We start from the raw sequence: 13,612 nt of genomic DNA, 5'->3' as shown, positions 1-13,612 counted from the left end.
CTTTGTGACAAATATGGTCTTGTTTTAAAATCAACTGCCTTCAAACACCTGCCTAGGAAGGCGAAGAAATGGAAGAGCCCAAATCCACTACTAGGTGAATTCCAGATAGACCATGTGGCCATGGACAAAAAGCATCACAATGAGATTCAGAATGTCAAGGTGCTAAGGGGTGCTAACTTGGACTCGGACCATTACCTATCTCTGGTAAAAACCATCCTACAACCACTGAGAAGGCCACCGAATGTCGGCAGAAAGGCTAAAATACCGAAGTTCAACATCCTTCGACTTAGTGATGAAGACTGTGATTTCAAAGTCGCTCTGAAAGAAAACACACAGAAGCAAGGGTGGCCCAACCTACAAAAAGCTCTACTGGACGCTGCTCAGAAGACCATGCCTGCCTCATCCAACAAACGAAATCATCCATGGTGGACCACTACATGTAACCATGCTATAGAAGATAGACGCAGAGCCTGGGTCACGTGGAACCAATGCAAAAATGAGGCTAACTACCAGGCCTTCCTTACTCAAAGGAAAATAACTGCCAGTATAGTACGACAGGCTAAGAGGAACCATAACAAGGCTCTAATACAACAGGCGGAAGAGGACTTGCACAGACACAACTCAAGAGATTTCTACAGGGAACTCAGAAAACAGATAACGAAGTACACAGCTCCTCCCTCCCTTCATCTTCGTCGACCTGATGGGAAACTTCAGTTCAACAACAAGGATTGTACCGATACTCTTGCAGGGTATTTCAAACAGCTCCTCAATGCAGAGGAACCTAAAGAGAGACTCGCATTCTCTGAGCCTCTTTCTAGAAACCGAGACTCCACACCACCAACCATTGAAGAAATAAGGGAGATTATCAAGAGCCTAAAGAACAAGGCCTCAGGTGAAGACGGTATAGTAGCGGAGATGTGGAAACATGCTGACGAACAATCTATACAGAGCATCCATCAGATCATAGAGGATATTTGGGCAACGGAGACCTTACCTGAGGAATGGACCTCAGCAGTGATCCATCCTCTACACAAGAAAGGTAGCAAGATTGACCTCGACAACTACAGAGACATCTCTCTAATATCGGTTACATACAAGATCTTTTCTAAAGCCCTGCAAACCAGAGTGGTCAGTCAACTGGATTCCCAATTAGATGAATATCAGGCCGCTTTTTGCGCAAATAGATCTTGCACAGAGCAAATACAGAACCTCAAGACAATCCTGAGGTACAAGAATTATGGCGGACACAAATGGGTAGTCATACTAGTGGACTTCCAGAAGGCATATGATTCAATAGATAGGCAGACACTCTTCTCCACCTTATGGGAATTAGGCCTGGATGAGAAGACCACCAGACTAATCCAGGCTACACTCAAGAACACCACCTCCAAAGTAAAGTTTAGAGGTGAGCTCTCAGAGAGTTTCTCTATCCAAACGGGAGTTAGACAAGGTGATGGAATTTTTTGCATTCTCTTTAATTGCATTCTAGAGAAGATTATCAGGGAATGGACTGCCACATTACCTCCAGGAAGTGGACTGAAAATTGGCTACAAGAAAGATAATCTCGGTGTACCTTGCCTGGCCTTTGCTGACGACCTCATCTTATTAGCCAACAACATAGAAGAAGCTACTTACCAGCTACAGAGCCTCTATACCATAGCAGCTAAAACGGCTTGAGTGTCAATATAAAGAAAACTGAGTTTATGACTAACATAAAAGGAGTCCAACATACTATGCCATTGGAAAACACCACCATTTATAAAGTTCCTGCAGTAAAGTACCTAGGGGAGTGGATTTCAGCAACCAAGAATGAGACATTAGCAATAGATACCAGATGCACCAAGTTGGAAAGGATCTACCATACCTGTAAGAGCATCTATACATCCAAGCACCTCTCTAAGAACCTTAAACTCCAACATTACAATTCAGTAGTAAGACCGTCCATACTGTACGCCTCTGAGTGTCTTCTGATAAACAGAAAAGGTCCACTGAGGAAGCTAGAGCTCAAGGAATGAAAAATATTAAGGAGGATTTTAGGACCAATAAGAGAAGGGTATGGTACCTACAGGATAAGGCACAACAATGAGATCTATGATCTTCAAGAAGACATAGTTACATCCATGAGGAAGAGGCGATTGACTTTCTATGGGCATTTGACTCATATGAGTACTTACAGACTTACCAGCAAGATCTTTACCACAGGCAGAGGGAAAGCGTCCAAAAATAAATGGATTACCACAGTGAATCGACTTAGAACAGCTGGGGATTTCAGAACAAACCATACAGGATCGTGTATTATTCCAGCAGTTGACCTTTCAAGGTGTCTTTCCAGAGTCTCTCACCAGCAGACAGAGTACAGGCACCACCCAACCGAAGTGGACCGAGGAAAGCAAACAAGCACACAGCCAGAAGATGAAAGCTTTCTGGGCGAAGAAAACAGAATTTCCTTACAAGGAGTTGAAACGAGCCCCATGGTCCTCAGTAGGCCCAGATGACAAGAAGAAGAAACATAGAGGTGTGTCGAGGTGTTCATGATATACTGTATAGTGAGTATTATTGATGCGAATATTATGCCAGGTGTTGTTGAAGATGAGCTAGACAATGTTAGTGATATTGATTTCAGCTTTGGTAGTGTGATTTAGAAAACAGTATTGGAGAAGCTGTTAATTCAAGTGGCAAAAAGTGAAGGTGATGAATAGTTATGTTCCTCTAGGGTCGATTGAGGAGTCAGATATTTGGAGCGCAGGCAACAAAGGCCCAAATATAAAACCTCATAGATACACTGATAGAATGGCAGATGTTCAAACACACAGAGAACTAACTGAAGTGGACTTCCTTATGTACAACAGCGTGGGCTGGATACACAATGGAGAAGTTGATCTAAAATTCACTTATTGTGTATAAATTCCCGTTGTGCTTACTGTATTTATCGCACCATTGGAGATGATTGGTTTATTTTAGGTTTAAATGTAACTTTAAAGCTCTTCAGTCTGTTGAACACATAGATTAAATACTGTTCTAATGAAGACGAGATGGAAGAAGCCAACGATGGAGAGTGCAACAACAGTGGAGATGAAATTTACATAATGGACAAGTATATACAATATTATACAAAAGAAAAAAAAAAACCTGCAAAGAATACATGGTACTAAGTAGGGAACAATTATACATCGTATCTAAATTATTTATCCACTGCGCTAGGAATACTGAGACATCAGCAAAGTCTTTCCAGTCTCCGCCATAAGCACGCAGAGGGCATTCGACCATTATATGATTCATGGTCTGGACCAATGCACCACAATAACATGCTGGAGAGTCCCTGAGCTCCACTGGTGAAGGGAGAATGCAGATCTTCCACAATTAGTGCGAAACCTGTTCAGCGATGACCACGTTCTTCTTGGCAAACTGAAACCAGCTGGGGCATGATTTGGATTAAAGAGGCTTGGCCACTCCGGAGCTGTACAAAACCATTGCTCTTTCCATTCCTCTTTTAAATTGAAACCAGCATCCATTAGATTCTTAGCTTGTTTCATTGGTGGCTAATGGGATTTTAGCCTTTGTCTCCAGAGATCTGCAACATCCCTGTGGATGGGTAGAGTTTGATTGGACATGATCTTATCATATTCTTGAAAAAGGGCTCTTGAACGTCACAGGCTTGGTGGAGCAATGTGGGACAGGACTGGCAGCCAATGCGTTGCAGTAGGCTTCAGAGTACCAGAAATGATACGCACGGTGGTGTTAAGTTGTACATCGACTTTCTTCACGTGGCAATTGTTAAGCCATACTGAAGAGCAGTATTCAGCTGCAGAATACATGAGGCCAAGTGCAGTACGTCGTAATGTGTCTGCTGAAGCACCCCATGAAGTTCCATACAATTTAACTAGAATATTATTGCGTGATCTCAACTTAGATCCGAGGTTTTCAAGATGCTTTCTATAAGATAGGGTTCGGTCAAGCGTTACCCCGAGGTACTTTGGGTTAGGATTGTGCTTTAGCACTGAGCCATTGAAGCATACTTAGAGTTTTATATCAGCCAACTTGTTGTGGAGGTGGAAGCAAGCAGATTCTGTCTTATTCATGCTGGGTTGTAGTCTCCAATTTTGGAAGTAAGAGCTAAGTGTATTCAGGTCAGATGTCAGCATGGCCTCAGCATGGCTGAAATCTGGATGTTGAATGGCAATGGCTAGGTCGTCTGCATAAGAGAATTTTACTGGTTTTGTCTCAGGAATATCCGATATGTAGAGATTGAATAGAAGAGGTGCCAATACTGATCCCTGGGGAAGGCCAGTTTTTAGTTTTCTAAGACGACTAATGTCATCATACATGACGACACGAAAGAGCCTTTTGGTCAGCATATTGTTGATCAGTGTGGTAACAGTTTTGCAAGGGATAACTCGCTGCAGCTTCAACATCAATCCTTGCCTCCACACAGTACCATATGCAGCCTTTAGATCTACAAACACCGAGCTCGATAGCTGCAGTCGCTTAAGTGCGTCCAGTATCCAGTAATCGGGAGATCGTGGGTTCGAGCCCCACTGTCGGCAGCCCTGAAGATGGTTTTCCGTGGTTTCCCATTTTCACACCAGGCAAATGCCGGGGCTGTACCTTAATTAAGGCCACGGCCGCTTCCTTCCACTTCCTAGGCCTTTCCCATCCCATCGTCGCCATAAGACATATCTGTGTCGGTGCGACGTAAAACAAATAGCAAAAAAAAAAAAAAAAAAGATCTACAAAGACTGCAGATGTTTTAGTACCCCTTTGAAAACCAGCCTCAATGTTAGTTGTTAGTGCTAGCACCTGGTCAACACAGCTTCAGTTCTGCCTGAATCCAGCTTGCTGTACTGGAATCACTTCATTAATGGCCGAACGAATCCTATTGTACACAAGTCTCTCAAGGAGGTTATAGCAAGCACTCAGCAATGCTATTGGTCGGTAGCTATTGACTTGGTCTTCCGGTTTACCGGGTTTCAGAATTGCAATGATCTTGCTTACCCGGAATTCATATGGCAGATTTCCAGACGATAAGATATTAGAGTAGAATTTAGCCAACCAGTGCTTTGTGTTTGGACCCCTATGTATCAAAAACTCAGGAAATGTCCAATCAAAGCCAGCAGCTTTACCAGGTTTGAGGCTTTTAATAGCAGTATCTACTTCCAGATGTGAAAATGGTTCCGAGTATATAGGGTTCTCCTGCAAGTTGCTTTTCTGTTGTTTGAGCAACTTCTTTATTTGGACGGTATGTTTCTTATCAGAGGGTGCTCGTGACATATTAACAATATGTTCAGCTACTAGGTTGGGGGTGATGCAACCATTTCTCTTGTGGCAGGTTCTGCTTCCTGAGAAGACTCCAGGCTTTTCTGCTGGACTGTTTGAAGTCCATAGTCTCCACTTGTGCTGTCGAGACTGTAACAGAGCACTCTCCACCCTGTAGAGTGTCTCACAAGTTTCATTCCATCCAGGGATATACTCTTTCTGCAGCCCTCTTGGAATATATTTCTTTGCAATTGAGATAATAAGTCCAGCAAAACGTTCGTAGTTAGACTGAATAGGCAGTATGAATCGGACACATTTGTCAAGATCTTCTGAAAAGCAATCCCACTTGGCTTTATTGAAATTCCAGCGTGGTCGAGGTGTGCTTTTAACCAAAGGTATTTGTATTCCTGTAGTTATCATGACAGGTCTGTGTTGACTGTGGGGAAAGTTTTCCGTTACTTTCCTTGTAGTAGACAGGACAATACCATTTACATCTTCAGTGACAAAGCAAAGATCAAGATTGTATTCTCTCTTCCAGTGGGCTGACTTAAAGGTTCCTCTATCTTTCACATCAAAAACCAAGTGTAGATATTAGCTTCAGCCCAGGTGACTAGTTGAGAGCCACATTCATCTGTATCATCATATTTCCAGTTCGGATGATGACTATTGAAATCTCCGACATATATTGCTGGATGAGAAGCACTTTATTTGGCCAAGCCACAGATGGTGGTTTATACACATTTACCACTTTGGTGCCAGATATGTCAACTGTTACCACGTGAACATCGTCAGTCACCATTGCTGAAATGAGCCGAACATCTCGTAGATTCGAACGAGCATAGGTTGCTGCCCCATACATCTGGTGGTAGGTTGCCCCAATAGCAATATAACCAGGGATCTTTCCTCTCGATCTTAGCTGTTCCTCAGTCACAGTATGAGTTTCTTGAATAGTCAGTAAATTGATGTAATTTTCAAGAAGGATTCTAGAAAGATGTTCACTCTTCGATCTGGGTATGCGTTTGATGTTTATTTGGCATATTCGTAAAGAAGGTCCTAGTATCTTTGCAGGTTGGTCCTGAGAAGGACCATTTGCAGAAGTTCTCTCCGAGTCCATTTGGCCAGGAGATCAACGACTGTTGATAGTTTGGCCACCAATGTGTTGCTCGCTTAGCACCATCCGGGGAACATGTGCAGGGCAATATGGAGGTATATCCTGCGGACGTGAGCAACATTCATTCCCTAGTGCCAATGGATCCATGTGTTACTTGCGAGAAGATATTTAACAGAAGATATGATTTGAAGCGTCATCTGCTAACTCACGCAGCAGATAGGCTACACCGTTGTAAAATCTGCAGGAAGGCGTTCTCCCAATCAAGTCATCTCAAAGCCCAAATCTTCATTCATCCAACGAGTAAACAGTTTGAATGTACAATTTGTGAAGTACTTTCAAATTGCCTTCAGTTCCTCAAAGTCATACTAGTCCGCACCCTGAGAGCAGGCCATCCCATTGTACAATTTGCCAGCAAACCTTCAGAACAACATCTCTTCTAAGGCGACATCACGATAAGCATACTCAAACCAGGTCTTTCTCTTGTTCAGTTTGTGAGAATTCCTTCTGGAATTCAGCATATCGCAGTAAACACAACATTATGCATAGCGATAATAAACCATTCAAGATAATTCAAGAATTGAGTGCAGTGCAAGCACTATTGATTTCATAATGTCTATACCATGATTTGTCATACCATTAAACTTTGACACTCCGCTTAACCACCGTCCCCATTCAGAACGGAGACTGATTTAGAGACAAGAAATAAATGCCTTCACTGTGATAAAACCTCTTCTCATAAAGGCTTGCTTGTCCACAGGGGGAAGAAACATAAGGATAGGTCAAGCCAGAAAGAGAATCAATACTATGCCCCAACGGAACGACCTACTACCTCTACGGGCTCCACGGGAATATTCTCTTTATTAGGAAGAAATTTTAGACCACAATATAAATATTCAGACTCTGAGACAGAAAGTGAAGATGTACAGGATGAACAAAACGAGGAGAATATGAAGAGACCGTAAGATAATTCCAATACACGAAGAACCCAATGCCCTCACTGCGGTGGATATTTTCAAGGATCAAGAGATGTAAACATTCACATTAGTCGCTCTCATCCGCAAATACATCGAACTACCTTGTTAACCAACTTCAGTCAATGCATATCCCAATCAGAAGATGATATTATTCCCATTGAGCATCAATATCTTGTTCAAGAGGAGACTATTTTCCAGTCAGAATTAAAGGAATAGAAGAATAGATTCATTCAGTTCTCCAGTGAAAACGATTCTGAGTTTGACACACTTGTGTGGGAGTTGTCAGAATTTCTGAGTAAATCTATCCATCTCTTACCTGGTCCAAAACACCCTGCTACGAAATATTACGAAGCTAGGAGAAAACAATGTCTTGGACATCAAGGTAAATCACATAGCAAGTCCTTGAATCCACAACATGTGACCAAAGAGAGAGCGCCAAGAAAGAAAATGTAAATATGACTATCAGTTCACTCAGTTTCAGTTCTAAAATCAGCGAAGGAAAGCCGTGCGGAGGGTACTGAATCCAAAATCCGAATCTTGCAGCATTGATATTTCCAAAATATCTGCCACTTACTCCGATCTACTGCCTACTATTATTTCTTGATGGATACAGTACTTTTGCATCCATCTCTTGGCACAGGCCAGAGTAAAGTGTAGCTTCCACCGAAGTCCCAGTCAACATCCATGGCTGTGACAATATGGAAGCTGCTGGTGTATGGGTAGTGCTGAGTACTGACATTCAGAGCACGACTAGTTCATCTGAGCGTTATGAAAGGTGTTGCTCATAGGGTCAGTCTTGCTGCAATAGTACTTTCTGGTCCAGTGAGGAAAGCAGTGACAAACTACCTCACTCCTCATCTTGCCTAGTACGCCTCATTTTCGTGCTACCATTGGTTTTTGCGGTTTCCTTATAACCGCATAACCCTTGGTGGTGCTATTTGAAGATCCAACCAGCCTCTGGGCTGATGACCTAACAGACAACAGACTCCAATCTATTTTCCAATGAAAAGTCCAATATAAGGCATGATTACTGCTCCAAAATCAGTGTCGTAGACCATGTGGAGCTAGATGAAACATACAGCCCCAGAATCACGAAAGAAGAAATGTCCGCAGCAACACGTTGAGTCGCAGTAGATAACCGCTCCTGGTCCTGACCGTGTCTTATAGTACATGTCATCAGGGATGATACGGTATGCAAAATCATAGCAATCATTGCGACTCGAATGCTTTCAACAGGCAAAATACCCCAATGTCTAAAGAATGCTAGAACAGTGTTGATACATAAGAAAGGTAATGTCGAATGTCTGTCAAACTGGAGGCCAGTAATGATCCGTTCGGTAATTAGACGTGTCATTGAAAGGGTATTAGATCAGCATTTGCGCTCCTTTGTAATTTTCAGTGAACACCAAAGAGGCTTTAACAACCAGCCAGGATGCCTTATAAATACTTCCATTCTCAGAGGACTCCTCAAGACAGCAAAGACAGATAAGCAAGATGTTACCGTGATTTTTTTAGACATATCAAAAGCCTTTGACAATATCGGACATCAGCACCTAAATCTAACACTAGCTGCCGAGCCACTTCCATCTAAACTGAAGAAACTATACTCCGCACGGCCTTACTTCTAAATTGAAGTTTCGCAAAACAAATGAGCATCGCCTTCCTTCTGTTGCCAGCGCGCTACGCCTGCGAGAACAGCTGATGCAATATGACCGCGGTAAACAGCCCTTTTAAATTGTAAAACAGTACTCAGAAAAACGAATGAATATGGATTGAAAGCAAATTCACAAGAACTACACTTTCTAACAATATCTGGCACTATAAGAGAATATATTATTAACAATAAAAGAGAATGAGGAAATAACACATCATTAACGGCTAATGGCTGGCACAGAAAGGAGGTTATGGCCTACAAAGGGAACACTCTACTGATCTCAGAGTCACTGGAACCCTCCAACAATATGAAAAACACACTAAATATTGAAGGAAAATGCAAAAGATCGCGAACCGTACCGAATACCAAACACGCTGAGCGAGATAGGTTAACCACGTGGCGAATGTAAATATTAGAGTTGGCAACTAAGTTTCGAGATCGTGCTTTGCCGATATAAATCGATATGAATGGCAGCTTGGGATTGGTTGGATGTCTATGCTTCAGCGCATAACCACCAGACAGAGCCAAAATCTGCTAAAACGTCAATTTAGAAGTAGAGCCGTACGGAGTATAGTCATCAATCTACAGACTGACAATACAACACAGATCAAAACTACTAAGGGTTAAAACGAAGCCAATTTGCTTGCTAAGAGGACTTCTGCAGGGATCACCATTATCGCTAGCGTTGTATAACCTGGCCACAGATTTCATTTTTTATGAGATAACAGAAGAAAACCTACTACAAGCATATGGCAAATCAGTTTCTGCAGAATTGCCCCCTCTTAATATTATAGGTTTTACCGATGACACAGTCATTACATGTAATAAATATCATTTTTGGTCCGTATTGATGATATTAGATTGAAATAATAACATTAAGTTATTTATTAGACCACCTAATCAATACAAAATCGTCTTGGATGATTTACATAAATTTGTTGGCAAAAATAAGGAAGTAGCTTTCGAGTTGACACGCATTGCTATCACATCGTTCCAGGGAATCGGTCTACAGATAAATGCCAACAAATGTGTGGGCATATGTATTGAAAAGGGGAAACTCGTGGACGGAGTGCTTGATATTCACGACAATTTTAAGATCAGTACTGTTAAAGAAAGAGAAGAAATTCGATATTTCGGCGTCACTTTTAACGAAACACACAGCTTTGATGCAAACTCTTCTCTAAAAACTTTGCACAAGAAGTTAGTTGCACTTACAGCCTCACCTTTGTTAAAGGCAGATCAAAAGTTCATTGTTTTGAACAAAGCAGTCAGCCCTTCTGTCGTATATGCTTTTCAGACCGCCGAAATCAGACAAATACCGCTTGGCTTCCTGAAAACCGCCGACAAAATGGTAAAGAGCACCCTAAAGGAAATTCTGCAATTACCCATGGATACACCCGATAGTGCTCTGTATTCTGATGTAAGATTCAAAGACCTCGGACTTTTCAAAGCGACTGGGAAGTACATCTGCAACAAATAAGCACATGCAATGCTCTTCGCCGAGCCAGCAATAGCTACGTTTTAAAGATGCGTGATCTGACTTCTGGAACAGCGCATTGTCTACAGACCCTCATCATCACAGATATTAACTAATTCTCCAGTAAAGGCAGTGACCTTCTAAATCCAAGAAAAATCCACCAAAAACTAAGAAATCATGAAATGGCAACTTGGTGCTCTTTGCCTCAGAAGGGGATCGGTGTAGAGTTATATAAAGAGTACACTCCAGCCAATAATTGGATCAGGCATCACCAGGGACTTTCTTGTAGCGAATTGCGAGAGGCAATCAAGACATCAAATGTTTCTGCAGTATGAACTATTCCTAGCGGAAGTCAGGATGGAAACCTCTGTAGCAGATGTGTCAGAGAGAAAGAAACACTGGCTCACGTTCTGGGCTCTTGCCCTTATGGCGAAGTACTGAGAAACTCGCGTCACCACAAGATAAGATCACTGATCGCAGAAGAACTCCGTAGCAAAAACTTCCGTGTACAGGAAGAAGTCGACGGTTTGTCTACAGCAGGGATTACCAGATGAATTGACATAATTGCCTTTAAAGGTAATGACAAGAAAGGCTTCATTATCGATCCGACCATCCGATTCAAGCACCATGTCGGCCAGTCTGCTGAAGTTCATCTTGAAAAGCAGAACATGTACGCACCCACCATCCCGTTCTACAAAGATAAATACCAGCTGAATGAAGTAGAGTTATCGGCCTAATGGTTGGTGCTCATGGCACAATACCTGCCTTGTTCATGAAATTCTGGAAGAAGTTTGATCTGCCTATGAACAGCATTGAAAGAATAGTTACCACCGCCATACGCGGATCAGTACACATCCTGAAATCTCACCAGTTCGGACCTCCATAATTTAAAAAATCCGTATCACCGCTATATTTCTGTATAATAAAACATTCTCTGTCCTGATATGCTTTACTCTGTCCAATGTGCCAACCCATAATTGCGGGAAGTCATTGATTCGTTGAATAAATATATTATACTACAGCATACCTGTAAAAAAAATTAAAAAAAAACCACCACGTTTTAAACAAGGGATAAAAGTACTTCTCATACCATATCCTCATTGGATGTCGGCTTTCATCAGGGTGATCTGGTTCTTGTTTTCATCAACTCAGAAAAGAGTGGGGGTACTGAGCCCGAACCATTCTCGTAGATTCCGTAGCCAAGATATTCTCCTGCTTCCCCTACTTCTCCTTCCTTCAATTTTACCTTTAAAGACAAGCTAAAGGAGTCTATATTTATCATTTCAAATGATATGGCCAAACTACTCAAGTTTCTTCTTTTTATTGTTGTGTATGACCTCTAGCTCTTTGTTCAAGCGTGTGAGTACTTCAGTGTTACGTATTCTGTCAACCCATGATATACTGAGCTGGTGTCGGTAACACCATATCTTAAAAGATCAAAGTTTTTTGGTAGTGTTCTCTGTTAGGATCTAAGTCTCAGCACCATAAAATAAGACAGAAAATATATAACACCGAAGTAAACGGAGACAGAGAATTATCTTAAAGTCCCTGTTACAGAGAAGTTCGCTCATTCTTTTGAATGGAAGACTTGCCTGTTCAGTTCGGTAAAAGTAATAAACTTCATTGTTAGGTTCCGTATTGAGTTGAGACTATGCTTAAAGTAAATACAAAATTTTAATATTCCACCTTCTCAATACTAAAAAATCATTTGATGTTTTTACAAAAACATTACAATGATATTAAAAGGTAGTAGTTTCGGTCCACTGTGGACCATCATCAGCCTAGTCAAATTACAACAGTAAAAGACATAGTGATAAAAATAGTGTGGAGAAATGAGAGAGGATCTAGAAGGATGGGATGGTGGTGGAATGACAGATAAAAGTGAAAAACCGTATTTGCGAATAAAAAGTAACCGAAGTGTTCACAATGACAAGTAAAATCTTGTGAAGTCACGTAAAAACGTTACGTGAAAACGCCGAAACTTCTGACGAGGTCAGGCAGAGTTCCTCGATAGATAGCAACTTCGTACTCTTTAGATCCTAAAAATTACTAACACTCGTAATGAACACTTGGCAAGGATTTACAGAACACAGCTAAGTTCGTTCACTGTCCTTCTTTTTATTTTTATTTATCTAAAGAGTACGAAGTTGCTATCTATCGAGGAACTCTGCCTGACCTCGTCAGAAGTTTCGGCGTTTTCACGTAACGTTTTTACATGACTTCACAAGATTTTACTTGTCATTGTGAACACTTCTGTTACTTATCATTATTCGCAAATACGGTTTTTCACTTTTATCTGTCATTCCACCACCATCCCATCCTTGTAGATCCTCTCTCATTTCTCCACACTATTTTTATCACTATGTCTTTTACTGTTGTAATTTGGCTAGGCTGATGATGGTCCACAGTGGACCGAAACTAGTACCTTTTAATATCATTGTAATGTTTTTGTAAAAATATCAAATGATTTTTTTAGTATTGAGAAGGTGGAATATTAAAATTTTGTATTTACTTTAAGCATGTTCAATTCGGGACCTAATTTCAACAGCGTTGTTCCAGTTGTGATCAGATACACTGCCGAGCTACTTAAATCGTTGAACTTGCTCCAGTGATGTGACAGCTATTGTCACGTTAAGAGGTTGAATGACATGTTTGCTTAGATCTTTTACGTGTTTAAACGTAGATCTGCTGCAGCACTGTGTTCAACCACACAGTTTAGTAATGTCTGCAGATCTTCAGCACTTGTTGCAAGCAGAACAGTATCATCTGCATATCGCCGATTGTTTATTGTGATTCCATTAACAACGATGCCGTCCCATTTTCCTTCTAGTGCTTCACAAAATACCCTTTCAGAGTAAATATTGAACAGGAGTGGAGGTAGAACACAGCCTTGCCTCACTCCTTGCTTTATTTCAATAGCATAGGTGTTTGTGCTGTCAACCACAAAAATACACACTATTTAACAATGTGGTTTTTATTTTTACAGGTTTGTTGTACTATAATATCTATATTTAACCTGTGTGTTCAAAAGACTGAAGAATTTTTAAGTTACATTTAACTGAGTGGACACAGGAAAGGAAAGTATGGCTTCCTTCTTAGCAAATTATTTTAGGTTTGAATTGGTTCGTGTTATAACAAAATTT

The 13,612-nt window shown here is 41.2% G+C and overlaps 1 protein-coding gene across 1 annotated transcript in view; it reads left to right on the top strand.

Moving 5' to 3' along the window:
* Positions 1 to 13,612, top strand: part of mv (lysosomal-trafficking regulator mauve) — a 546,555-nt gene that overhangs the window by 249,633 nt on the left and 283,310 nt on the right. The gene's annotated exons all lie outside the window — the stretch shown is intronic.

This window comes from Anabrus simplex, chromosome 9 (genome assembly GCF_040414725.1).
Source record: "Anabrus simplex isolate iqAnaSimp1 chromosome 9, ASM4041472v1, whole genome shotgun sequence".
Classification (NCBI taxonomy): domain Eukaryota; kingdom Metazoa; phylum Arthropoda; class Insecta; order Orthoptera; family Tettigoniidae; genus Anabrus; species Anabrus simplex.
This window is presented reverse-complemented; position numbering and strand designations above follow the sequence as displayed.